Source organism: Larimichthys crocea, chromosome I (genome assembly GCF_000972845.2).
Source record: "Larimichthys crocea isolate SSNF chromosome I, L_crocea_2.0, whole genome shotgun sequence".
Classification (NCBI taxonomy): Eukaryota; Metazoa; Chordata; class Actinopteri; family Sciaenidae; genus Larimichthys; species Larimichthys crocea.
The window spans coordinates 1034569-1060586 of record NC_040011.1 but is presented as its reverse complement, the minus strand read 5'-3'; the positions used below and the strand labels follow the sequence as shown (position 1 = coordinate 1060586).

The 26018-nt window shown below is 39.1% G+C and overlaps 1 long non-coding RNA gene across 2 annotated transcripts in view; it reads left to right on the top strand.

Moving 5' to 3' along the window:
• The window catches only part of LOC113747286 (uncharacterized), an 86497-nt gene extending 71408 nt beyond the window's left edge, over nt 1-15089 (top strand). For both annotated transcript variants that reach the window (XR_003463523.1, XR_003463522.1), the window contains one exon: nt 14999-15089. This is a non-coding gene — a long non-coding RNA (uncharacterized LOC113747286). The remainder of the gene's footprint in view (nt 1-14998) is intronic.
• Nucleotides 15090-26018: the final 10929 nt, after the last annotated feature.

The following is a 26018-nucleotide window of genomic DNA, read 5'->3' as shown; positions in this document are numbered from 1 at the left end:
AGGCTGTACAAAACTCCACTGCTCAATAAGTAAAATGTACACCACCAAACAACAAATGAGCCAATCAGCTGTGCAGGAATAATTATAATAATAATAATAATAATAATAATAATACTAAAAAAGCAAAAATATTCAAGTCTTACCTTAGAGATCTTTAAAATAGTCGTCCTGGTTTGCAGATTCTAAATGAAGATGTAATGAAGACAGCAGGAGGTCAGCAAAGGCTTGACTTTTTGCCTCATAATCAAAACCATTTACAAGTTATGTTTAGCTTTGCTCTGTGCAAATTTTAGTCTTTCCTTCCTCGAGTTCAGCCACTGCCACAAGCATGTTTTCAGCAAGTTTCCCTGACTCCCTGTCTCTCTTTCTTATTTTTCTCTCTCATGCCGTTACCAATCCACCGATGTGTGGGTTTTGACCATGTGGGTCCTAGTCCCTGTCTAGTCTAGCGCCCTTCCCTAGACTGAGTGTGCTTGCCTGTAATTTTCTCAATATGAGATATGTGATATATTATTTCAGCAAATATATAGGCTCGGTTCAGCAGCGTTTCAAATAGTTTGATTTATGACTGGATGTTTTTGTATTAAAACCACTAGTATGTTCACATTCAAGTAAAAAAATCTGAAAATGTTTGGAGACACTTGCAAACAAAACAGAAAGAAAAGTTTTTTTACTCTTCAGTTTTTATGTCTTTTAAAGCTTTGAGACAAATTCGACTGTGCTTGAAGAAACACAATTTTACGGCGTGTCTTAATTTTATACTTTCATTTAATCTAGTGAAAGCAGAGAATTTCAAAAATATTTTTGTTTTTTATTGTTTTACTATAATTCATTCATGTTCTGTATTTGAATTATTTTAGTTTAAGTGTATGGCAGTGAGCAGTTATAATAAAAGTATGATGGGACAATTTAAACATTTTAATTGCATTTCAGCATGCTATAAAAAAAAAAATTCAAAATAAGGGTCAATTTCCCGCTCTAAAGTCCTATTGGAAAATGAGCAGCCAAGCCCTTTGGATGAGGAACATTACGCAGAGGCACCAGAGGGAATGAGGCGACTAATCTCTCCGTAGCCCAGTCCAACAAACACTGCCACAGAAAGACATGGACTGTGGACGAGCCGTGTGTGTGGACTGGACCATGTGCATGTTAAGCTGGCAAATGTAAACACAGTCGGCTGGGGGAAAAAGGGAGGCCACATAATTATAAAGTTTTAAAGTACATGCCGAAGAGGAGCATAAGCTCTTATAAAACAGAGAGGCATGGAGAGAAGAAGTTGGGAACGTTGCACACATACCTATACACACTAGGGTCTTAACAGACTTGCAGTTCAAACTGATGTTTCACTTTTCTTCTTTCACTTTCACACGCCGCAGCCTGGGTGAGACTCTGTTGACTTTTTCTTTTTGGCCACACTCTACTTTGCAAAACAAAATTATCCCATTCTGAGGTTTTGGGAAAGAGCTTTTAATTTAACGGTTGCATTTGGCAAGAATCCTCATCACTCTGAAAATTCATCACTCTGAATTTTCTATTTTCTTCCACATGAAAATTCATCCCGCTGCCCTTTAATTATGCTGGTGAAGAGATCAATGAGCTGGGAGGCTTTTCCTCCAAACTTGGGTCAATAACTTTAGTATTCTTTGAGAAGGCTCTGCACTGCCTCTAGCCACTCTACATTATTCAATTTTTTACTGAGGTTAGCGCTAGTCTTTTATGAGCTGTGAACTGACCACAAATGTACGGACTAGTCCGTCCCAAAGTACATCCCTCAAATGCTCCTCTCAAGTCTATGGGAAAGGGCAAAAAAAGATGGCAACAGCTTTAAAATGGAAAAATCCTTTAATGCAATTCCTACCTTATCTAAAACACCTACATATCTGTCTCCAGTCTGCGGCCTTTGAAAGGATATTTCAGGCCTGGGATTGAGGGGGGAAAATCTCCCTTCAGAAGCAGGGCTAGGGATGAGTTATAGGCATCTAAGAGGCTGGAAATCTCTGGGGCCTGAGCATGGCTTTAGCGTACAGCTCCAACCACGGCCATGGTCTCGAGCCGAACCAACCCCCCTGCCCCCTCTCGACCCTCAGCCCTCGTCAAAGAAGAAGTATAGAGAAGCATGAGAAGGTAGTACTGATATTAAGAATTAAGAGGACCGGGTTTTGGTTTCCTGGTGTTTTTTTATTCACACGTGTTCCAGTAAAGTGAAGTCGATGATTAGCTCAATTTATTCTGCGTTAACCGTAGCTCCTCTGCAAGTGAGAAAAAAAGTTTAAGGTGTACGACACAACAGGAAATAGTTAACTTTGGCTAAATTTAGGCATGAAACCTTATAGATTTATAGAAAACAAACAAACAAACAAAGAACGTCTACTTACTAGATTATAGGTGGAACAGAGCATGAACTTCCATACTAAACTTTGGTGTATGTTTTAGACATGAAAACACTTTTTTAATGACATATTCTCCTTGTCCCTTATTAGACCCACACATTTTAATTTCAACTATATGACTAATATGTCTCCTATACATGGAGATTTCATGTTTCCACATGACCCTTGTGTAAGTTGTATGCTGGATCATGATCGGCTTCCAAACTGGTTGTGATGTTGCAGAATTCTCGTATGTAAATGTCATAAACTGAGATTTAAGGTGAGCACAGGGAAACCTTTCCCCTACAGCAGATGGATGTGAAAACAGTCTGCTGCTGTCAAACTCTGCACGGACATTATTCTGCAGAGTGAGGATCAAACATCCAAGCACTTTTTTTTTTTAGTGGAGGGGTTTCCTTACTAAAACGTGACAGAATGTGAAGGGATTTTGGTAATGTTTCATCTGTTTGACTGTTGTTTGATTTTGAAGAAAAGTTTTTGGTCAGCCCGTGAAGTTTTATTAAAACCACATACCAGGTGAACTTACCTGCCATTATCAACACTGATAATATTATTTGAATTTTGAAACGTGCTCACTTTGCAAAATGTCCTGACACCACCCTGAAAACGTTTCCTGTGAGCGCAGTGCGAGGCTGTCCTGCCCAGTGTCTCGGTTGTCTTTGCCCCTCTATTAGTCTGACTTTAACACACTGCCCTGGACAGAGCCAGTAAATTTTCCAGCAGGGGATAAAGTTCAAGAAGATAAAATCAAACAGATGTCAGCGTGAGGGTCTCCGTCATCATAAAAGTGCTCTCATCAAAGAGCTGAATCATTTGTTTTGAATTATTACATTGTTATCAAAAGGGACGGCAGCGGCCTGTTTGAGGAGGAATCTGATCTGTTTGTCTAAAAACACGGGCAGGGATACTCCAGCCCAGAGGAACCATGGGAAAAGAGTGACGGCTGACAGGCGAAGGCAGCTGGGGATGGGCTTGATTGACAGCCATCAGCTATCTTTGGACTTTGTGTTTACTTTTGTTTAGTGGAGTCGAGTGTTGACTGTCTGGCACCTCTGTCTGCACGCCAGCTTCACCTCCTCAAACCACATAGGTAGGAAAAAAATCAAGTGAAAAGTATTGTTGTGATTTGATTTGATTTCTGTATTCACGACACACACCAGCACGTTTCCTCCGTTGTAAATTTGATAAAGTTTCACTAATGAAATTTGTGATAAGATCAAAAGCAAACCACGATTCTGGACAGATAAGTTCAATAAATGTTGATTCTCCCTGACTCATTTGGCACACATTGGACCTATTTAGTCTTACACCAGAGGAAGATCATACCTCTCGGGGTCATATGTTCATACAAAGTTCATGTTAAGGTTACATTTTTGCCTTATCTCTTAAATCTTGTTTCAACTGATGAGAGAGGTTAAGTCCTAGACAATAAAATGTTTTTTTTTTTAAATCTGCCCAAGATACCTCGTGATATATATGTAATAAAAGCAATAAATACAAAACATCTGACAAAATACACACAAACTATTTGCTTTTGTTGTTTTAATTCAGGCCCACAAGAATTTACACCATGAAAAAGTGAGCGTGTTGTCTTTTGAAGGGCCCGAAAACAAACTGGATTTCAAAGTGTCTGCGGCATAGGAAATTCGAGGTCAGCCGTGAGGGGGGGAAAGTAAACTAACTTCTGGTGTTTGCACACTTTACCCATGTGAACATAAGCTGGTTGAAGCACGCAATGTCAGTTAGTGGGGTAACTTATATGACATGCGAGTGTGGAAAACTTTCCTTCTCTGAGTCGTGTTCATAATCCAGCAACAACAACAAAGGACTCTCAGCTTTATGAATTACTTTATTATCTTATTTATCTACTTGAGGCTTTGTGTCTGAACTCCTAAGGCTTCGCAAAAGTTTACAAAAATTCAAAGCATTTTAAAAAAAGTGTAAACACATTTTTTATTATTATTATTCATTCATTTTGAAAAGCAATACTGTTTTTTTTTAGATTTCACACATTTTACTATTAGACGGTGCTTTTCAAGATCCTGCGGTTTGTTGCGGCGTTCCAGTGTCTTGTGCAATATCTTATGCTCACATGATGAACCACGAGGGCCTAGCTAGCCGGGATCACAGGAAGCTGTTTGATAAGCAGGCCCCAGAGTGCTTTTACTCCCAGCAGGCTATTCTCACGTTCACAGTGCGGGGGTGGCATGCCAGTAGCCAGATTACTCACCACAGCGGTCAATACAGTCTCTATAGCTTTCTCTCAGTCTGTGTTAGGGTGAGTAGAACCTCATACCATATGGTCCAAGAGATTCGTTTACAATTATAGTAAATATACTTAGCTTTTAAATGCTATAGAGCACAAATCATATCTGTACTTTGCTGTTCCTGGGTGCAGGGTACTGAAAGAAACACATTATAGCAACATATGAATTTCACTTTGAAGCCCTCAGTTAGCATTCAGCTAATTATAATTTGCAGTTTCTCAATTTTTAAAAAACTGGAAAATTTCACCTAACAATTGTCCACTCAAAACATTCAAAAAACCTTTGCGAACATGTGTCACCCAGGGGGTTTTGGTCAACTTGCCCCTCGAGCTGCAGTGGTTGACCTGTGTGACCTTTGGTCAACATTCTGCTTGACTCTACAAAATATAGTGACAAACTACCTGTACTAAACATTTGTCGACATCTCAAACATTTTATCTGCAAGATTTTTCTAACTTTTTTAAAACACATGCACATGCCAGAGTAAAATCACAAATTAAAAGCTTTCTCTGCTATTGTGTCACCTCTGGACAGCACATGATTGTAATGATGATGGTAAAGGAATATGATTATTTCACTCAACCCCATCATAGTTCAATGGCTGCTCCAAATGGCTAAAGAAATATTTGAATGGAAATAAACAACATTAAACTAAACTGCACACAGCATGATCATAATTACCAATCACGTTTGGGTCAAAGGTGCCAAACCCTTTAACATTCTTTGGGTGTCCTGGTGCCCCAGTGGTCAAAGAAGCACACCATGTAACTGTGACGTTCCTGGTTTGATTCTGGCTGGAAGACTTTTGTCCTAAGTCATCCTCGTCTCTCTTTGTGTTCGGCCCTATCCACATTCTGTCTAATTCTCTACTTTCAACCAGAAAAATATTCAGTCCTCTCAATGGGTGGAGTGATTGCTTCTTTTTTATCAGAAGTGTTTATACCCGATAGCAGTGTTTGAATTACGCCATGGCTTTGGAAGAAGCCCTATTTTTCAGGGTCCCATACACATGTAAATGCATACGTGAACGTCAATGTGCAAAAAAAAAAACAAAAAAAACATTAATTCAGCAGGAAATATTCAGCCTGAGACAACAAAAAGCATAAAAAAAGAGGAACAATAAGAAAGACTGATGCAGGAATAGACAGGATTGTGTTCATTTGACACAAATGAAATTATTATGTGCAAATAAACACACACATTGACAAGTGCTTATGTATCAGCCTATTGTTTGTCCCAGGAACCTCAATAATACAAGAAAATACTGCTACACCAAATTGATGAGATTTCCGAGCTCCCTATGAATTTCTCAAACGAGGCTCTCCGGGGGACTTGTGTCTCTTTCAGGCAGCTTAGCTTCCCTGTATCTGCACCGTATTTTGAACCCTGCCCGACACCAGACTTTGAGTTGGCTGAGAGAGTGAACTTTTTTTGTCTGCTAGAGATCAGAGACTCTTTTCAGTTTCAGGCTATGCAATTGTGGCTGACAGGATGAGCGTATTTTTCAACAGAAAACACTGTAAAATTCTCCAAACAACACACTTTGTAACATGATGCCTCAGGTGAATAACTTTAAGATACGGGACCACGATGGGTTAGCGGCGAAAGCCAGTGAATCAAAAGGTTGAATCAGTCATCAAGGTGTCGTCAAAGTATGCATTTGATTCCCTGCTGTGGATGTGTCTGAATGAACAGGCGTGCTCACCGATGTTTTCCAAGATAATTAAAGTTTTTAAGAAAGTTCACGTGTTAAATTTGTGCCTCCGAAATGCTGTCATTTCAGCAGAAGCACACATTCTGATTTGATATTTCTCATTGACATTTAACAATAATCAGTGATTCTCTGCAGAGAGATGAGCTGTCAACAGCAGTAAACCTTCTAATCTGCTGGAGGCGACATGGGCCCGTAATGAATTGTGGAGGTTTGCTTCTGGACCCTCTCCATCTCTCGGTTATTGATACAGTAGGGTGCGAAGATAGCTCTATTTTCTGCATAGATGAATGATGAGTGCTGCACCGTTTACATACTGTATTTTCCAGTGTTTGCCCTGAGGAAAGGAGTCTTGGTGGAATTTGTATTGACTCTACAAATGTTTAATGAGCAAGCAGCAACAGCAGCTGGCTGCACGGCACTGATGAAATGATGACACAAGACACAAGACACACGTGTGTTCCTGTGCACGGCAGTGACTGGGGATGTGTAGCACACGGAGGACTGTACAGGCTGTATCGGTAAAGAAAATATCTTTTCATTTCTACATATTATGATGCTCAATAGTACTGTTTTTTAAAAGTAAAACAGGCACCACATTAAATATGAATATACACAAAGAGTTTTAAATTTCAGCACAAAATAAACACAATTTGTTTATTATAATAATAAACTTTGCAAGCATATATTGTCACAATGAAACACAATTCTTTACGGGTAATTCATTTAGAAATTGAAGTGCATTTTTAAGACATTATCAGGTTTTTGAACCCTGCATAGGTCCACGGCTCCACAACAGTAAAAGACCAAAAAAAACAACAAAAAAACACTGTGACACCAGGCATTGTGTCGATCTTTAAGAGAGCGTGGGCAGCTACAGTCCACAAAGCTAACCCTGTCATCTGGCAGCAGATTTGCAAGAGAGATAAACTGAGATCCTGCAGGGGATCAAACCCAGCCTCTATCTCTAACAGAGGATTTAGCCAGCAGAGACTAAAGGGGCTAGAGCAGAATTACTGTGAATGGAGCCCGAATGAGTCGTCGTATTTACCCTGCAAGTTGGTTCCTTTTGTACCTGGATACTGTTTAGCAGGATAATACTGAAAGATATAAATGCATTTTTTATTTTGTGTTGCAGGTTGACATGCAAGTCTGTTTGGAGGGGAGGTATAAATGTAACAACAGCACTTTAGATACAAAAGCATGGAGGGACAGGCAGTAAATGAAACCTTACATGTCTCAGTTGGTCCTGATGGTGTTGCGTGTGACCCGGTGTACTCCTCTATTATCCCACTGTGGTTGGCATAACTGATCAACAGTTACTGATATTCAGGGTCAGAAATGACGACCAGGAAGTGACCCAAACAGGTTGTCCAAACAGGAGCAGCCAGTCTGTAAAGAAACACTGAACAACATCAAATAGACATTGAACTTTGAACAATAAACATCCAACACTGATTCATTTCAGTTCGTGACGTAAAATCATAATTATTACTTCTCTTCTTTCTTTTCTGTTTCACCAATGCCCTCCTTGCATAATTCATAGGCCTCTTTAGTAAAACTTAATAAATCAGTTTCTGGGGTAGCACAGCACTTTTCATTATTTTCTTACAAAAAAAGGCAGTGTAATTCATCACTGCATCACTGTCACTGAAAATGACAAATGACTGAACCAGTCAAAATGTAATTAATTAGGAACACTGATGAAAACTTACTGTGAGATGTTGGACTCACTAAAGCATTGGGCCATTTCCAACAAAAAAAGATAGTATACATAGTATAATTGGGAAAGCACCCAAATATAATTAATAATGCCCTTTTTTTGTTTGTTTGTTTTAAGAATGCTTCAGAAAGCCATTGTTAATTAGCAATTACCTTTTTTCTTGGCAGGTATTATTTGTATCCTGTCATGGGGTAGGATTAAACAAATGTACCTACTTTGAATTCTTCCATGACCTTTTTTCACGTAGAGCAGAGCCATCAGACTGAGGCCTGCTGAAAACCCCAGGGGTTTTATAACATTTATTAAAACTATTAATAGACATTTAGATGAGGGGTGTGGAGTCAGGTGGTGCAGCGTCAGCTGGGTATTTTATTCTGTTGACCAACCGAAGCAGAAGTCAATCAAAGCGCAGATCATTTCCATTCACATTGACTTTTTGAAATATCACAGTAGGTCACAAAAACATGGCAATAGATAAAAAAAAAGGTTAACCATATCATGAGGTTACACTTTACACTCCCTGTACAGATTGTAAAGCCCTCTGAGGCAAATGTACTTTGTGACTTTGGGCTATACAAATAAAATTGATTTGATTTGATTTGATGAGTGAAGTTTTAATGCTTTTCTTCATGTGCAGCTGAACAAACAGATTTTTCATGCTCCATCATGTAATATTCTATAATATTACTGATGAATATCTCAGATACACCTCATAAGATGTGTCCAGCCCACAGCACTGTGCTAGACTGACACTAACTCACCTAACTCACCTTCGTAAACTCGGATGGACACCTTGCGGTGTTACCTGGCTTGGTTGTGGTTTCCAACTGAAAACAACTGGCAGTGTTCGCTGGTGGGAAGCCGGTGAGGGACTACACCCTTTTCTAAGGTCGGTATAACCATGGGTGATCGGATCTGGGGATAGTGTATTACGCTCTCCCTATAAATCTCCTCACTGGCAGGAAAAAATGGAGTGGCTGGCGACACTATACCCACTCATTTTTGTAAATCAAGACACAGGACATGATCTACGCTGTGTGGCATGTGAGTGGTGGAAGACTTTTGTGGCTGGAGGGAAGACTTATAAACAGGATGAGATTACAAAGTGTCTGTTATCAAGCATTATCGGTATCGTGGAAAATCAGACTGGATCCTCTCGAGCACATTTAAAGCCGTGTTCTCGCCTTCATGATATACTGACCGTTAACTGGTAATATAATCAATTAATAAAGAGATGAAGTAACGGACTTCTATCAGACGAGATTGAGGAACCCGGTGGGATGGCTAATGCTGCTCCGTCTCTGGTGAATCCGCAAGAAGCCAACTCTCTCGCGTTAGCCATAAAAATGAGATTGTAGTATATGTAACATGACGGTTATGTTGCTTTGATTTTCTTTTGTGGTCTCTGTAGCCCGTACAAACGACAAGATACTGACGATGCAATCATTTTTGTAACTGGTAACATTTGGCGTTTTTCTGCTTTAATTACAGAAATTAGTGAGAGGAACAAATTACGGAATATAATTTATGACACAATTTGTTGATCAAATTGAAAGAGACAACCAATAGCACTACTTCCTGTTTGATTATGTTATATGATACTTGTTAACACATTTCCGATATTTGTTTACTTGCATTGAATGTTTCTACATTTATCTACCTGTCTATCCATTGCTTTATTATTACTATTGCTGCAGTACATTTCCTCGCTCATGAATGAATAAATGCAAATTATCATTTAGCATGCATTCTACATGTCAAGGATATTCTGATTTGAATCATAAAAAAAGGAAAAAAGGAAATGATGCACATAACATTGGTGAAATTAACATTCTGGATCATGTGTATACATTAGAGGTCAGAGTTGCAGTGCAAACTATTAGCCCACTCTCTAACCCCTGTTGCACAGTCCTACTTCTTATTACTACAATGGTGGTTTCACCTTTTCAGTTTAATCATTCCAGTAGATATTAAACTCTCCCGGAAGGCTGGGGGCTATATAGTGTAGGGATTTACTGAGGGATTTGCATCCTCCTTTCTGCTAGTTCAAATCTCTGTGTCTTCTCAGATCAAATTATCATAACCATCATCGGGCACAGCTCCACCATGAAAATACAGTGCAGGAAAAACGCCGTCAGCGATTCCATGTGCCCCTCTCCCAAGAAATATGAAATATGGTTATTGTGCAGCGCTATGCAGAGTGTTATCCCATGGCACCAAGGGCATTGTGGAAAACATGAGTTATTGTCAAATAGCTGTGTGATTGACATAAAAACTCTCCTTTTGTTGTAGTAAGTTTATTATATTTCTGTGGCATATTAAATCACATTCAGCCTCAATAGAAGACATATATTATGTTTATAATTATATTGCACTATGAAAGGAATGTGAATTATTAATTAATTCTAACGCTTTCCAGAGCTGGTTTGGTGAAATTTAAGTGTCTAAACATTGTTGGATTCAATTTAACGGTCTTTATGTTCAAAACTCTGCCAGCATAAAACATTTGCATTTCATATACTGTATTATTCTATGCCTGAGACCTGCAGCTCTTCATTAAAGAGAATTGAATGGACCAAACAGAGAGGCCGAGTCAAAGTTTTCATATGCGTGAACTTTCATCTATTACGGTGTATTATATATCCAACTTAATACATCATCAAGGGGGTTAACACACCATCGCGTGACTAGCTGTGATGCCATAAGACCGAAAGTAAATGAATGTGACGCAGCAGACCCTGGGACCCTTGATAAACGTGGAAATCTTTATTATTATTTATCTTATTTTGGATGTGTAAGCTGAGAGCAGACGGGGCGGGTCAGCACAATGTCTGGATTGTTCCACACTGCACGCACCTACTCACTGAGAGAGAGATGCAGGCTTTCACCTATAGGGGCACCACTTTGCTTTCCAATCTTTAAACCTGAATATGGCTAGTGTGGGAAAAAGTGAGGTTTCTGCCTCTCTGCCTCTGACTGCAAGGGAACAGGTCAAATCCTCTGCCAGGTGCCCCAGGCTATTTTTCCTTTCCTCTCCTTTCCTTTTTTTTTTTTTTCTGAACACCTCCACACCAAGAGAGCAAAATCTCTGTCAGAAGACTGAGGAGGAGTGGAGGGTAGAGGGGAGGCAGAAACACTCTTCTGTTTTCACTTTGTGTGTGTGTTGAACCCTCTGGGGCTGAAATAATTAAGATCAATATATATGAAAGTTTTTTTTTTTTTTTTTTTTAAGTTGGTTCATTTCAAGGTAATTAAAGCATGATCTGGATCTCATGTGTCTGTAAAGCCTCATTGACATACAGTATCATTGGCAACGGACAGATTTACGAGCTGCATTGCTTCAACATCTGCTAATTACCCTTCTGCTGTAACCTATCTCACTATGTGTTTGAACCAATTATTGAAGCAGACGCACACACACACATGCACACATGCATGCAGACTTACAGAAAAATTACACACGAGACATCTATTTTACTCTCTGATTAATTTCATTATTTGATCCTTTCACACAAAGACGGAAACACTAATCAACAATGTAGACATAAACCGTGCTGCATATGAAAATACTTTTTCCTAAGACAACATAATAATTTCTTTGATACAATAATTCCGTAGTGAAGAGAAAAAAAAATCTGATAGATGTAGATCCGCACACAATAGATGTAGATCTATACTGTATATGCATACGACAGAATTGCATTATTATGAGCCTATGTATATAAAAAAAGGTTCCATCTGTAAACATTGTTTCCATATTTATATATTCAGCTGTTTGCTAAACACAAATGAATTCTGTTGACTCTTAAGGGCCTACAGGGTCATGAAATTGACATAAACGCATACAGCAAAACAACCATGTCAACTTTCAATTCCAGCAATGAGAAGAAGAAGAAAAAAAAACCCACACCCAAAATAAATTGTAGTTGTGCGTTTTTTTTTTTTTTTTTTTTTTTTTTTTTTTTTTTTTACCTCCCAGTATCGAGATGATAACATTACTCTGCTGAGCATCTCTGGCCAGAGTGACACCAGTCCATTACACCGTCAAAGCCCTCAACTGCTTCTCCCACCACCCCTCTGAGGTCACCTTGGGGAGGATTCCACTATCCACCAAGCCCACCAAACAACACCCTTCCCATCATGCCATTGTTCAACCCAATTCCACCTGGGATAGATACAAGAGGATTGGAGAGAGGCTGAGGAGAGGAAATGTGTGCGTGCGTGCGTGTGTGTGTGTGTGTGTGTGTGTGTGTGTGTGTGTGTGTGTGTGTGTTAAAAGTAACACAGTGAGTGTGTTTGTGTGGACGACCAGCTGTCCCAGGGTTCTTGGTGGAAGGCTGCAGCTGTTTGTGCAGCTTTATGCTGATAAAGGCAGTGGGACTGTGGGGAAAGTTTATGGACCCAGTGGAGAGAAGAAGAATACACACAGAGACACATGTAGACATGCACATAAACATATTCATATGCACACATATGCATGCACTCACAATAGTTTATTTAAGTCCCTATTCATTGTTTTACCTTAAACTTTTAGACATCAGCTAATAATCTAACCTACATCAATGCACGGATGAAGAAAAGCTCTTGTGTTTTTAGTTGTCATATAACTGACCTGACTCTTACATTAGAGTGTGATTATGTCCTGGTAAACTGCAGTACTGTGAACTGGATAATGTGTTTAAAAAGTATGAGTATGCCCTGGTCCCTGAAGGCAGCAAAACAGTCCATATTGTCCAAAAGTAGACTCAAACTGGGTAGTTGTAGTTCAAGGTCTGCACCTTAAACCCTTGGGCCACAAGGGTGCTCCCTCTGAGTTTTTCTTTTCTTTTCTTTTCTTTTCTTTTCAAAATTAATTTAAATGGGCCTATCTTAAATTGTTATAAGCTTAACAAATAAATTGATAATATTTGTTTACAAGACAACACTACTAAGTGATATAACGTGTTTTACTGTTTTATAGTCCAGACCAGGTTAGTTCAGTCAAAAACCCGTGCACACTGTGGAACCATAGCCACTGTCAGATGATAGATCATTGTGCTAATGTAGCCACTGGGTTTTGTATAAGTTCAATTTCCTACACAGCTTACAGCAAGGCACTAGCACTGCTACACTTCCTGAGTGAGCCTTGCATTAACATGTCTGGCATTTCGAAACTGATTTGCTGTAGAGTCAACTACCCAAAAGTGCACACTCATGGCATCCACAAATTGAGGTATAGTATGAATTACATAAATGGTGTTTGAGCACCTAAGTCAGAGGGATCAATGTGTCCTGCTGTGTCCTCTGCATGCCTTGCCTCGGATTAACCAAAGCTGGAACAGTGTGGGGTCACTGTGTGCCACCTAATTTACAGCTGACATCCCATGTCCCATGCCTACTGTGGGATGACATGATGTGAGACACGGATGCCTGCAAAGGCCTGGCATTGTGATAAATTTGGAAACAATACTTGTTGCAGTGCAGATACGGGATGATTAATTGCATGTGTTCCTAACCTTTTAGGGCAAAGCCCAGTGAGGGGCTGAATTCCTGTCCACCTGCAGCTGCTCTGTCAAAATTGTCACTTCTGTGCTGACTAATGCAAGTAGAAGATGAACTTTGTCAAATTTTAAATATTTTAATATTCAGTGTTTGTTTTGGACACTTTCTTTTATTCCCTTTTCCATGAGAAATGTGGATTTAAGGTAGAAAGAGAAGCTGTGGTTTGAGAAATCACAACACTGATATACAGTATTTCATTCTTACAAAACATGGTTGACACTTGATCACTTTCTGGCAGCAAGAGAGTCTAGGAAGCGTTGCCCAAGCAATTAGCCAAATGGATTGGTTCTTGCATAGCAAACTATTTTAAAATGAGCAGGATTAAACAGTTGGCAAACCTCCCCGCACTGCGTGCTGTGTTCATAGCTATGTAAGCATATGTGAGAGATCAGTTATATAATGTTTCAATCATCTTTACTCGCAAAACTGGACAATATCTCTTGAGCTTTTACACTATGCATAAATCAACATATTGCAGTAGGTTTAACGTGACCCGTAAACTGCAGAAACATCTATTTTTTTTGATGATGATGTGAATGTAGCAGCAGGAATATGTTTGTTGCCAATTTTCCAACCAACATTAATTTCCTGAGCTGAAAACAACACACAGAAAGCTCTGCAAACCCCTGTGAACTCTAGTGCTACGTGGGGCTAAAGGTTTAAAGGTATGAAATTTTATAGCTCCAGCCTACTCACCGACAATATTTTTTCATTATATGTCATGAGGTACGTTAAACATTTGCTTCTGGAACAAACAAGAACAGATGAAATACATCGCTTAAGTAAATGTCCAGACGGGGAGATTACAAAACCTAGTTTTGACTTAAACTGAATATTATTTATACAGTATATATATATATCAAGGATGCAGCATCTTTATGGAGGTGAAACTGTCTCATACTGACACAACAGTGACAACGCCAGTCTGACAAATTGTCCACAGTAGTGCACATCAAGTGTGACAGCGTCATTTGAAAAGAGAAAAAAAAGAAAGAAAAAAAAGAAAAGAAATATCTACAGCAGGTCAGCTGTGTGCCAAAGTAAAGAAATATCATTCCCAGAAGCTTTGCTAAGGATTCGGGGAAGTCTTTGGAGTTAGATGCAAGGTTATACAGAGGGCAGCCAGAACGGGTGTTTAGTTTGGTAGATCAAGTCAAACAACAGCCAGAGAATGGGAAAGATACAGAAACGTAATTCACCTTGCATCAGGAGAAAACTCTGGCAAGACAAAAGGTGTGGAAGGCCGTGGTTCAATACAGGGTTGAAGAGCAATATTGAAATGAATATTGAATGATGGAGTGATGAAAAATGTTTTCAACAAATAAAGCAACTTTTTATCCTTTTTCTTTTTTCCCCTCTCTGTCAGAGAACTGGAGATAATTTGATCTGAGAGCGGTTCACCTGGGAGAGCTGGCTGTTCAGACTGCGGGAGGATTTGTGAACTGGCTCTAAGGCAAGTTCAGCAGAACACATAAACTCTTATTAAACTTGCTGCTTTCACCAAGTGAGAGCACACATATGCATGTGCTGGCAAAAAAACGTCACACACACACACACACACACATACGAATGTAGCATCTGAGTGACCTTTCTGACAAGATTTGCTGGTGGTCAGCTGTATTTTTTCAGATAAACAAACAAAAAAACCTTCTTTGTGGTAATGACTGGGAGTTTTTATATGTTCCTGGGTCCATAAATTATATTATCCTTATACGGCGGCAATCATTGCTTGGCTGTAATGCTAAAGCCCCTGCTTTCGACCAGTGTCCATGCTTCAAGGTCAAATGAGTAAACAAGGAATATCTGTCACATACACACATGGAGATGGTGCGTTCTTGGTCAGATTATGACTACAGTCATTTTCTGATAAATTTAATTTGCAGTTCATCATCTCAACCTGTTTTGTCTATGTTACTGTGCTCATTGTTACCCACATCTTAATAATAGTTATAATAATTTAAAAAAAGATCCATAACCACAACTGCCCGTCCAGTCAAATCCCATCTTCATCAGACCTAGCTGTCCTCATGGTAAAACAACATCAAGCAAAGGTAAGTAAAAGTAAATGGGTTTTCCTATTGAGTGTTATTGCTTTAGGAATGGGTGTAGATAGCTATTGATCTGCCTCATCCTTGGCCATTATCGTTGGGATGGCAATCAGTGAGGCCCGTTGGTTTCTGGGTAAACAAGCATTTTCTCCTCTCATGGCGGAGCGGCGTTGAGATTGAGTGCAGTGAAAGGCTTGGAAAAAACATTTCTATTGCTCTCTACCATGCTGCTGACAGGACAATCGAAAAGTCTGTCATTCTGTCATTCATGGATGGCCTAAACATGATTGTTTCTCCGCTTGTTTCTCTGGCCCTGGGGTATAAGGGGACGTTTACAAGAGCAAACGCTGGAGTAGAATGCATAAATTGGGAAAATGGTTTTGTTGGTATGAAAAGTTGTTTATTCAGGCTGAGCCAGTTTGTCTTCCCCAAATGAGACAGTCAGACTCACTGTGATGTCTTTTTTTGTGTGAGACTCAAAAACAATGGCATGTTCAGGCCACTCTCATCAACTCATAAAGACTGAACATCTTTGTGATTTACCACCAGAATTTTGTACTTAACCAGCCAACCTTTCTAAACAAGTTCTTTGGTTGCTTAAAAATTGACCATAAGTGGCAGATCAGAAAACACTAATTTGAGTTTGTTTTCTGGAAAAGTTATGTCATCTCTTTTATAGGAACTTTTCAGCTCATGTTTCACTTTAAACCATGATAAACAATGGGCACATAATGCAGATTGACATATCAACATATGCCAATTTTTGTCATTATGATTATAAATGAAGTCTACGAACATACCGTGCTTTGTACAGTTCATCTAGGGTTGCAGATAAAGAAAAACAAAACAAAATATTTGGATGCTTTTGACAATGGATCTTGTCACTGGACATCATTTTCAAAACATCTCATTCTACCATACACAATATCTTTGCTTAACTAACAATCTGCTGCTCGCCAAACCAACAGGAGGGTTCTATTATCTATACAAATTAGTCAGCACAGTAATGCTACACTGCAAATACAAAAATTCCATGTCCCCAGTCACTTACGTCAAAAAAAACGAGATTTTAATGATTATATGAACTCAAATTGTTATTATGTTCATTCTTTTTAGCAAAGAATGTTGCCTCCAATAGTGGTTCATTTCTTCTCTTGCCTGTCAGTCTGAACCCACACAGGATTGAGCCATATATTTTCATTAACACTATCTATTCTTTCTGAATCCATAGTGTGATGAGTCAGGTGTGAGTCCCAAGCCTCTCACTGCTCTAAATGCCATTCCAAACTCATTACCTCTATCCCACGTCTGGCCATCCACCCATCATGTTCTGACCTTGAGAAAATAGATAGAAAGGTGACAACTGAGTACTGAGTTCTATAAAGGAGAAAGAAAATAGTGCTGAAAGGTAAGTATACTCCTATACTCCATACTGATAAATACCTGATGTTCAAAACTACATTTTTTAAATATATATAATTTAGAATGTTTAGAAATATATCTCCTGTATATGTTAATAAGTAAGAAGAACTAGTGTTTGATGGAGGACATCAGACCGATAATGATGGGATGATGGTTGGTCTCTGTGCTGCTCTTTCACACAGCTGAGATGTGGCCTTGGTATTTCTTCTCACCAGAACAATTACAACAACAATATGGGTTGTGTCTAGTGCAAAGAGGCATGATTGAATAATACATTTTGTGTCATTAGAATTGTTTTTACCGAACTGGTGACGTATCAAATTTTCCCATAATACATGATGATTGCAGTATATGTTTAATTTAGAAGTAAAATGCATAAAAAGCTCATTTTATTTAATAATAATGAGCCATTAAATGACTAGCAAAAGCAGATAGCTGCACAAAAAAAACCTTTATTGCAAAGTGTGGTATGACAAAGTGCACTGTACTATAAACAAAAAAAGGTGAGAAGTTCTTCATTCAGACTAACAGCAAAGTGATAACAATCCGACCCTACAAATATCTTCTTTCATATGTCTTCAGTGTATTTTTTTTTTTTTTACTAGTGAAGGATTACCACAGCAGTGCATGACTCAAACACAACATACACCGTGTTCCTCAATTGCCTCACTTTAATAGTCTAGTAAATCATGTTCTGTATTTTTCTGCATTAAGAAGGATTTTTCACCTTACTACCCACTGTTGCTAATAACAGACAAGATGCTTAGACTGCTTGCTAGTAACAAGCGCTGTGTCTTAAGATCTTATTTCTCTTGAATGAAAAGACAAATCTGCACATAAAGTGAGGTAATTTCCCATGTGTTCACACAGATCAGGCCGCTGATATCGACTGATTTATGAAAATGATTAAAAAACAGGTGGATTTGTGACAGAAACAAATGATATTGTATGAACCTTTGACAGGTTTCCAAGCCTACTCTGAAAACACAAGACTTTGTGTCAGTATTAGATAATATGGATTTACATACTTGGAGATTTGTAGTGTATTTGTTGTATTGATTCTTAACCTAAATAAAACATGAATATCCACCTAGAAAATGCATTTTATTACCATTTTAATGTTATATTCTGTTTTTTCATATAACTAGAAAACAATACAGCCATACTTGTAAAAGAGTTCATTCCCCCGTTGACAAAATATGTGAGGACATGCATGAACACCAACCAATTAGAATTATGGGCTTGTTTCAGTGACATTACCAAGTATCTTAGCAACAGGATCACAGCCGATCTAAACCTCACTGTCTGCAGTTTCATGTGATAACCTCAAAGTCATTTTCAACAGATATTACAATTACACGTGTTCAGTTAGTGATCTTAATTTAATAAGGTGTGGTGCAATGGTGGAAGATTTGCTTTGTGTCATGAGTGGACACATTAAGAATTTGATTGAAGTTAAGACCTCACCTTGTTAGAGGTTTTTTTTTTTTTTTTTCTCAGAGATTGACAGGAGTCTTGCATACCTTGATTAAGCCACGTATCTCAGGCTCATCTTTGAACTGAGGAAATCAAAAAGTGCTCTTGGAATCCTTAATATGGAGGTGTCATTTAGAGTCAAATAGAATGCAAATTACTTGTACAATTGAAATGTCAACTTAAACATGCTGTGCGCCTGGCCTGTGGCTACCCGAAGAAGTCATTTAAAGTCATTTCGTTGATTCAGAGTCCCACTAATCCTTTTTCATTTCCTTATAGTCTCGGAGGTTACAGGAATAACTGGGAGTGGGGGTTGGGCGCGGGGGACGACACATCTGGGAATCAGGTAGATTTCTGCTGTCGTCTGGCTGGACGAATATGATTTGTAGTGATTCATCTTCTCATGTTTTTGTTCAAAATATGTGCACCCCAATTACAGCGGGGATTTGCTTCTTCAAATAGGAGACCTCCAAACTGACCAGTTCGTCAAACGAGTCAGCTCAGGTAAAAAAAGAAAATAAAAAAGGAAAAATCAGGGCACAGTCTTGTCAATGCTATTTCTCAGTTTATGTATTTACATATTTTACATTCTTTATTAGTTAACTTCAGATGTCGGAATATGTTTCTCCTGCCAAACTATAATAAAAGGAGAGATTAATTATGACATAGAAAAGAACACTAACCATTGAAATGTTAACATGTGCTGTGTGCCATGTTGCATCAGCTAGACACTAGCTGAAATCTATAAGGTATTACAATGAAGTGATGAGAGAGGTAGATGGATGTGTCTCAATGGAGGTCGGGTCCATGTTACGGTCAAGTGATACTGTCATGTTGATATGTCCTCTCTGATTTACTTTCTTCTGCGTTGCAGTGCGCCCTGGTATGAATCATTACTTGAGTTCATAGAAAGCATTTATAATTTAGGATTATGTAATATAATTGTTATTGTGTTGCATTTCATAAACATAGAAAGCTTGTTTTCACTTGACCAAATTCCCAAGTGGCTACCACAATGAATTTGATTAGTAATGCCACATTCATCATCTGATTTGGTCACGTATGAAGGGATCCATATATCCACTCCCAGTCAAATGTATAAATTGTAACTGCTTAATAAAATAGGTGAAATTGCTCCAAAGGGGCCTTAAACATCGGTGGTCCACGAGGATATTCATGATTTACGCACACACAGTGAGAGGCCCAATGTAAACTTTAGCCATGCACATGCACAAACATCTACCCAGGGACATTTACCTTTTGCCCTCATTGTCTCCATCTCATTGACACATGGCCATCAATTTCTGCTGCATCTTGCACTGGATCGTCTTTAAGGTCGATTTGATCCGTCCAAGCGGTGGCCTGATGCACTGTCCCCCCCCTCGCCCCCCTCCTCTCTCTCTCTCCCTGTAAATTGCCTCCCCCGGGGGAGTGCTTGTGTTTGCTCCTGGTGCGGGCCTATGACCACGCTGTTAATTTATTATAGAGATAAAATGCTTTCGTGGGTTGTATTAGACTGCAGCACAATGTATGCTCTTGGGGTGCTCAGCGGTGAGGTGGCCCTTTTCATCTGTCCAACAGTAAAGCGGAGCTTTTAAGAGCAATAGTTCGACACTTTGGGAAATATTCTTATTCTGGCGCTGAGTTAGGCGTGAAGATCAATGCCACCCTCATGTTTGTCCATTAAATATGAAGCTACAGGTTAGCCTAGCTTTGAAGTTATAGCCTGTTAGCTTAGCTTAACACTGGAAATGGGGGAACATAGCTAGCATGGCTGAGTCCAAAAGTAATAAAATCCATCTGCAAAGCCAGGCTACCTTTTTGCGGTCTTTGTGCGAAGCTAAGCTAACAGACTGTACCTTTAAATTCATAGACAAACAATATCTATCTCCTCGTCTAACTCGCTGCAAGAAAATGTTCTTGTAAAGTTCATCAAGACACCACTTGAAGATCTTGTCGCATCTACATATTCAGATACTATTTCTTTAGCAAATATGACGCGTTTTGTGCGTACATTTGTATGGAGTCCTTCAATTATGGTTTGCATGATTTACTTATCAAACTGGCTTTATTAAATCGGAATGATTGAAGGGAGCAGAACAATTCATTGCAAAACTGTCTGGCCTGACTAAGGTTTCCTGCACTGTCAGGCAAACACGTATAAATAACACATTTCAAAGCATTTTTTCCTGTAGAGATATTTTTTTGTAAATGTCGATCATATGACAGCAGGAACAAATTGATTTTTTTAACAGCTACTTCAGTAACTGGGGTTTTATTAATAAAAGATGGACTGTTGGCACAGCTTTTTCCCCCTGCATCACAAAAAAAGATTAAGTATTCTCATGAAAGTTACCAATATCTCTGGCATCATGCCTTGACCTCTGGGAGCTATTGGCTCCCCTTGTTGTGTCCCCAGTAACAGCTGTGATTTCAGATAACAGTCGTTTTTATATCATGTTCAGCGCTATTGGACTTCAGAGAGTCCCTGCCACCTTATTGTAGTTTTAAAGTGTTGTGTCTTCAGGGAGCCATTGAGGGCACCAGCTGCCAAATAGCGGCGAGAGAAGCCATTTGTCTTAGCCCGCTCATCTTTAGCTGACCACCCCCAAAACACTGAACTCCAAGCAGGCCTCAGCCCAAGAAAAGAGAATAAGAAGTCGAAGAAAATACAGCAGATGACTCCTGTTTCTGTGAGAGGCTGCTGACATTCACAAGCACACAATTGGCATAATTGTACGTTTAGATATTAAGCCTGAACACAAGATTTAAAGGCTTGTTAAGATGTGCATTTTTGTAGTGCATGCAGATGCTCTCATAAAAAAAAAAGAAAGAAAAGAAAACTGGTTCTGATCTGCCCACCATATGGACCGTGTTATCACTTGTTAGAGCCTCGGTATGTTGGACGCAATGATCTTATTAGATGTGTTGACTGACAGATGTGATTTATCTATTGTATGTGCTGCACTTGTGTCTTTGTACTGTTGTTTAAACCTGGTTCACTTCAAGACCACTAAACATGGCACCAGCCAAGCAAAGGCAGTTAAATAATGGACAGAATTTTAGCAGTTAGCACACATGCATATGTGGTTAACATGTTTTTTTTTTAAACTTGGAACGGTTGTTTCTGCAGTTAGTAGAGCAGCTAGAAGGCAGACAAAAGATCTGCACACTCAGAATGTTGCTCTGGTAAATTCAAATTACAGCAGAAAAGCACTCAAACACACTGAAGCTCCAACAATTGTTGAGTATTTCAGAAGACGTCTGTGATAAAGACATCATCACCAACTAATCTGTCTTTATACAATAAATTAGAATCCATCATATCCAAAACAAACCTGGACCTGTCAAACCCATCGACCATCCTGTCCTCCATCTCTCAATATGACCTTTTCTTTTTTCCCGCTGAACTATCAGAGGTAATAAAAAGCTTGGAAGTCAGATGCTAAATGTGTTTAGTTTTTAATTATCACAGTGATCCTCATGGCAAATAACAGCACCGATCAATAGAGGCTACTGGGAAATATTCCATTGTTAATGCATAGTGGGGATTATCGCCATCTCCATCATTGTCATCGTCAACAACAAAATCAAATTACTGCTGATGATGAGTGGACCACGCTGTGGGAGATGTGCCACGTGGATACGGGGAAATGCAGAAGCTGACAGAGTGAGATCTTTGACTTTGTGATGTGCTTCGGTTATACATTAAGTGTGGCAGAGATTTGTCTGTGTTTTGTCATCGCATTTCTCAGCTCACATATAACACACCAACACAGAAGAGATTATCGGACTGTGGAAGCATCAGGGAAATTAGTAAGTCTGGGATTTTATGTCTTAAGTCTGATCTGTTACTTAAGTGTGTTAAAGTGTGGTCAGTAAAACCTCCTACAGTATCCACACATGGCAACTGGCGTATGGTTAAATTTAGGAAAAGATACAGGCAGCTAAAACAAATGGTTATGGTTGGGGTAAGCTAATGGTTATGGTAAATAAAAAAGCATTAATAAGTGTAAGTCTGTAAGGGAACTCTGTTCCCCAGCATGCAGTTCAGATGTGCTAAATGTCCTACAGGGTCTGGTGTCAATCCCAGCATGCCCTCATAAAAAAAAAGAAAAAAAAAAAGCATGGTACATGCTGAAGCTCGGGATTGGAGAGGAAATGTTAGCATTACAAACAGGGAACATAACGTTTGAAAGGCATGGCTTTTTATCAATCTGGTACTTTCTGATTAAACACACTGTATTATGGGATGTTACATTTTCACATCTTGACCTATCCAAGTGAGGAGCAAGTCAGCATATATCTGCTTCAGCTGCTGGCATTTTTAACCATTCTCCCCCAACTTTATGGAAGTTACTAAAATGACTTCACACTCTTCCTTCTAAGCGCACAGGCCTCTTTGTGTTTTAATGGAATGTGTCACAGGACTATTGAATGTGATAATTTGCCGACCCTGGTTTAATCTCCCTGTATTCTATAGCGTTAGTCATACAGAAGCCAGCTGTGGTCAATAAAGTCTCAAAAATAACTCTGAGGGGTAAATCAACATTTAATGTGCTTCTCCAAACATCGACGTCTTTCTGACCTTTTGCCTCTGTGACAAGAGACTAAGTAAACTGCACTTATGCTCTTAAGAAAGTTTATGAATGTTGCATGTGCGCCGAATGTTTCTTTTGCTAATCAAGCCCAGCTCGAGAAAACAAACTGCCTTTAATTTCAGCTTATGACTTGTGACTTGTGACTTGCGAGAGGTTACCACTCTAGTTCACCAAGGACACATTCCAGCAAACACACCAGTGACTAAATAAGACAGTCTGTTTGTAATTTGTCCTCTCGCCGTTGTTCTGCTTTCAACTTCAGTGGAAAAACTTCAATGAACCCACGTTCCCATGCAGTCATACTGTGAATGAACAGCTACTGTACTACTTCAAAAGTCCATATACATGCAGGCCACGTGCTACTGTGAGAATTTTAGCTTTGCATTACAATGATTTTCCACCTTATCCAACACTCCTCTCATCCCTTCAAGCAAGTCATAATAAGTTATAGATATAAACAATATAGGTTTATTTAAGTTCACCCTAATCCTCTCGCAAACATACCAGTTAGTAGCTGCAAATAACAAATTATTAAAATGAACGTAAACATCCTTCGGTTCCAGATTGGTGGGACTTGTGTCATCATTACAAATCAGATAAGCTGTTGATCAAAGCGAAACCCCCTCCAAGTTAACAATTATCTGCTGATATTATTTCACCTCGGTTTAGACGGCTTTAAACGTCTCATCTGTGAAACTCGGATTTGCTTTGTCCCGTCTGTTTGTACAGGAAGTGTGCACCACCCCAAAACCTGCCCATCCCTCGTATAAACAACAGGTAATTACGGGACAATTGCCTGAACCACAGCCCTGAATATGCAGTTAGTTTGAAGCAATTCTTTCAAGCTCCATATTCACAGACATACTCAGTAATCCCAACAAAGTAGCAAAGAGATTCCTCTTTCCTGACTAGGTAATCCATTAATTTCTCATTCCCTCTTTGCAGTGCCCAGTGGCATGTCTGGTCTCGGTGATTTCTTTTTACCTCCAACAGAGCTTTGGGAAAACGAGAAACTCACCTTCTCATGCTGCCTTCGCCTTTAGCTACAGTCTGAGGTTAGTCATATTAGGCAGGTTTTATTACTGTTTAAAAAAAGAAAAAGAAAAGATATAAGCAATGCTGGCCATGCACAGTTTATCTGTGCTTGCATGCATAGAAGGAACTTACCATGAATGATGAACTGAGATGTGAAATTTAAAAAACGACTTAAGTGTTTTGTCCAGTTAATACCTAGTTTATAGCAAAAAAAGGGCTTATTCTTTCCACATTGTATCTGGAGATTATAATAATAAACTAGTAACACGCCAGCAGTTCAACAACAAGGGTGGAGAAAGGGAGATTTACAAACCAGTTGCAGTACAAATGAGTTTCACTTTCTATATCTAGGAGCATTTTCTCAGCTGGGCCAATCAGAATTTTCTCACTGTTCTAAACAGCATGGAAGTGTGTCCTACTATGACAAATACACTAATGTAGTTGTTTAGGAGTATACAATCGGGTTGACTTTTCCACATGTGGAGTATGCAGTGAATAATAAGCGCTTTGTTAATAAATGTCTTTTATTGTTGATATAGTATGTTACTGATAACTTTCAGGATGTAAGTTTAGGTTACATTTTATTGAGAACAAATGTACTCCAATGTAAGTTTGAAAGGAACATTAACATAAACTGAAGGTATAGAATAATGGCCATAACTCAGACTTCTATTCATCAGTACTGTCTGCCTCTAAGGGTCTCGCCGCTCAAAGGAAACTAAGAGCAGACCCACAGAGGAGAACATCTGTCCCCCCCGCACATGACTGATCACAGAGTGGTTACAAAGTTAAAGAATTCACATTTTTCATAATTTTACATGATGCTTGCGCTGAAAGCCAAAGGCACTGCGTGTGTTGTGGCTTCATGCGAGTCAGTTTCGGGTTCTCGTCCTTCCCTGACCCAAAAAAAGTTTGGTCCACATCAAAGCCACGCCACATCTGGTTCTGAGTAGACGCAGAGGGCAGGTGGACACAAGAGGTCTTCATTTTAGCAGCAGGGGGATGTCAGAGGGTAGCAAGGGGTTAGTGGCAACACAGAAATGTTCACCACACTTCAGGGAGATTAATCAGAGTTTAGAGGAACAGGATTGTCATTTCCTGGATGAGTGTTGGAAAATTAGTTTGGCTATAAATCTCAGTAGAACCTTCTTTGTCCTGGCTTTTATTGGGTTTGTATACATTAAGGTAATACTGCCAAGCAATAATTTTGTCTTTTACAATGGGCAGATGCAATTACAGTAAGAGGTTTATTTGTTTGATTTAGGGATCTCTATTTACAGAGTAGTACATATAATGTTTTTATCAGTTTATAATCACCTGAAAATAAAAGGTGTTGTTTCCTTAGAAGGAGTTTTTTGTTGTGGGGCCTCTTTCAGGGAGTTTACAATGTTGAAAGTTCTACAGTAGCCCAGAACAGACTAACTGAAGACAGAAGAGGGTGATGCAAGGGGGTGGCAATGAACAACTGCACTGCTAGATGCCACTGAATCCTGGTCCTTCAAGTATTACAGAAACAATGCCACATACTCATAGCTCTTTTATAGCCTTTAACTTAAAGGCTCTAAAAATCGTATTTTATCAGTCAGCTTGTTGCTTTACACTCTTATATGCACATGCAACTTTCTCCCAAATTTTATAACTTTGGGTGATTTCTATATTTGTTGTTTTGCCATTCTCCTGTGGCTTTTTTTATGTTTTGAGGTTGGTGGATCTCTCCAGGAAAATAGCGATGTCATATGATTTTGTGCCGAAGTTTAGAGTTTAACAACATTTTAATCAAAATCTGATGACACTTGTGCTTATG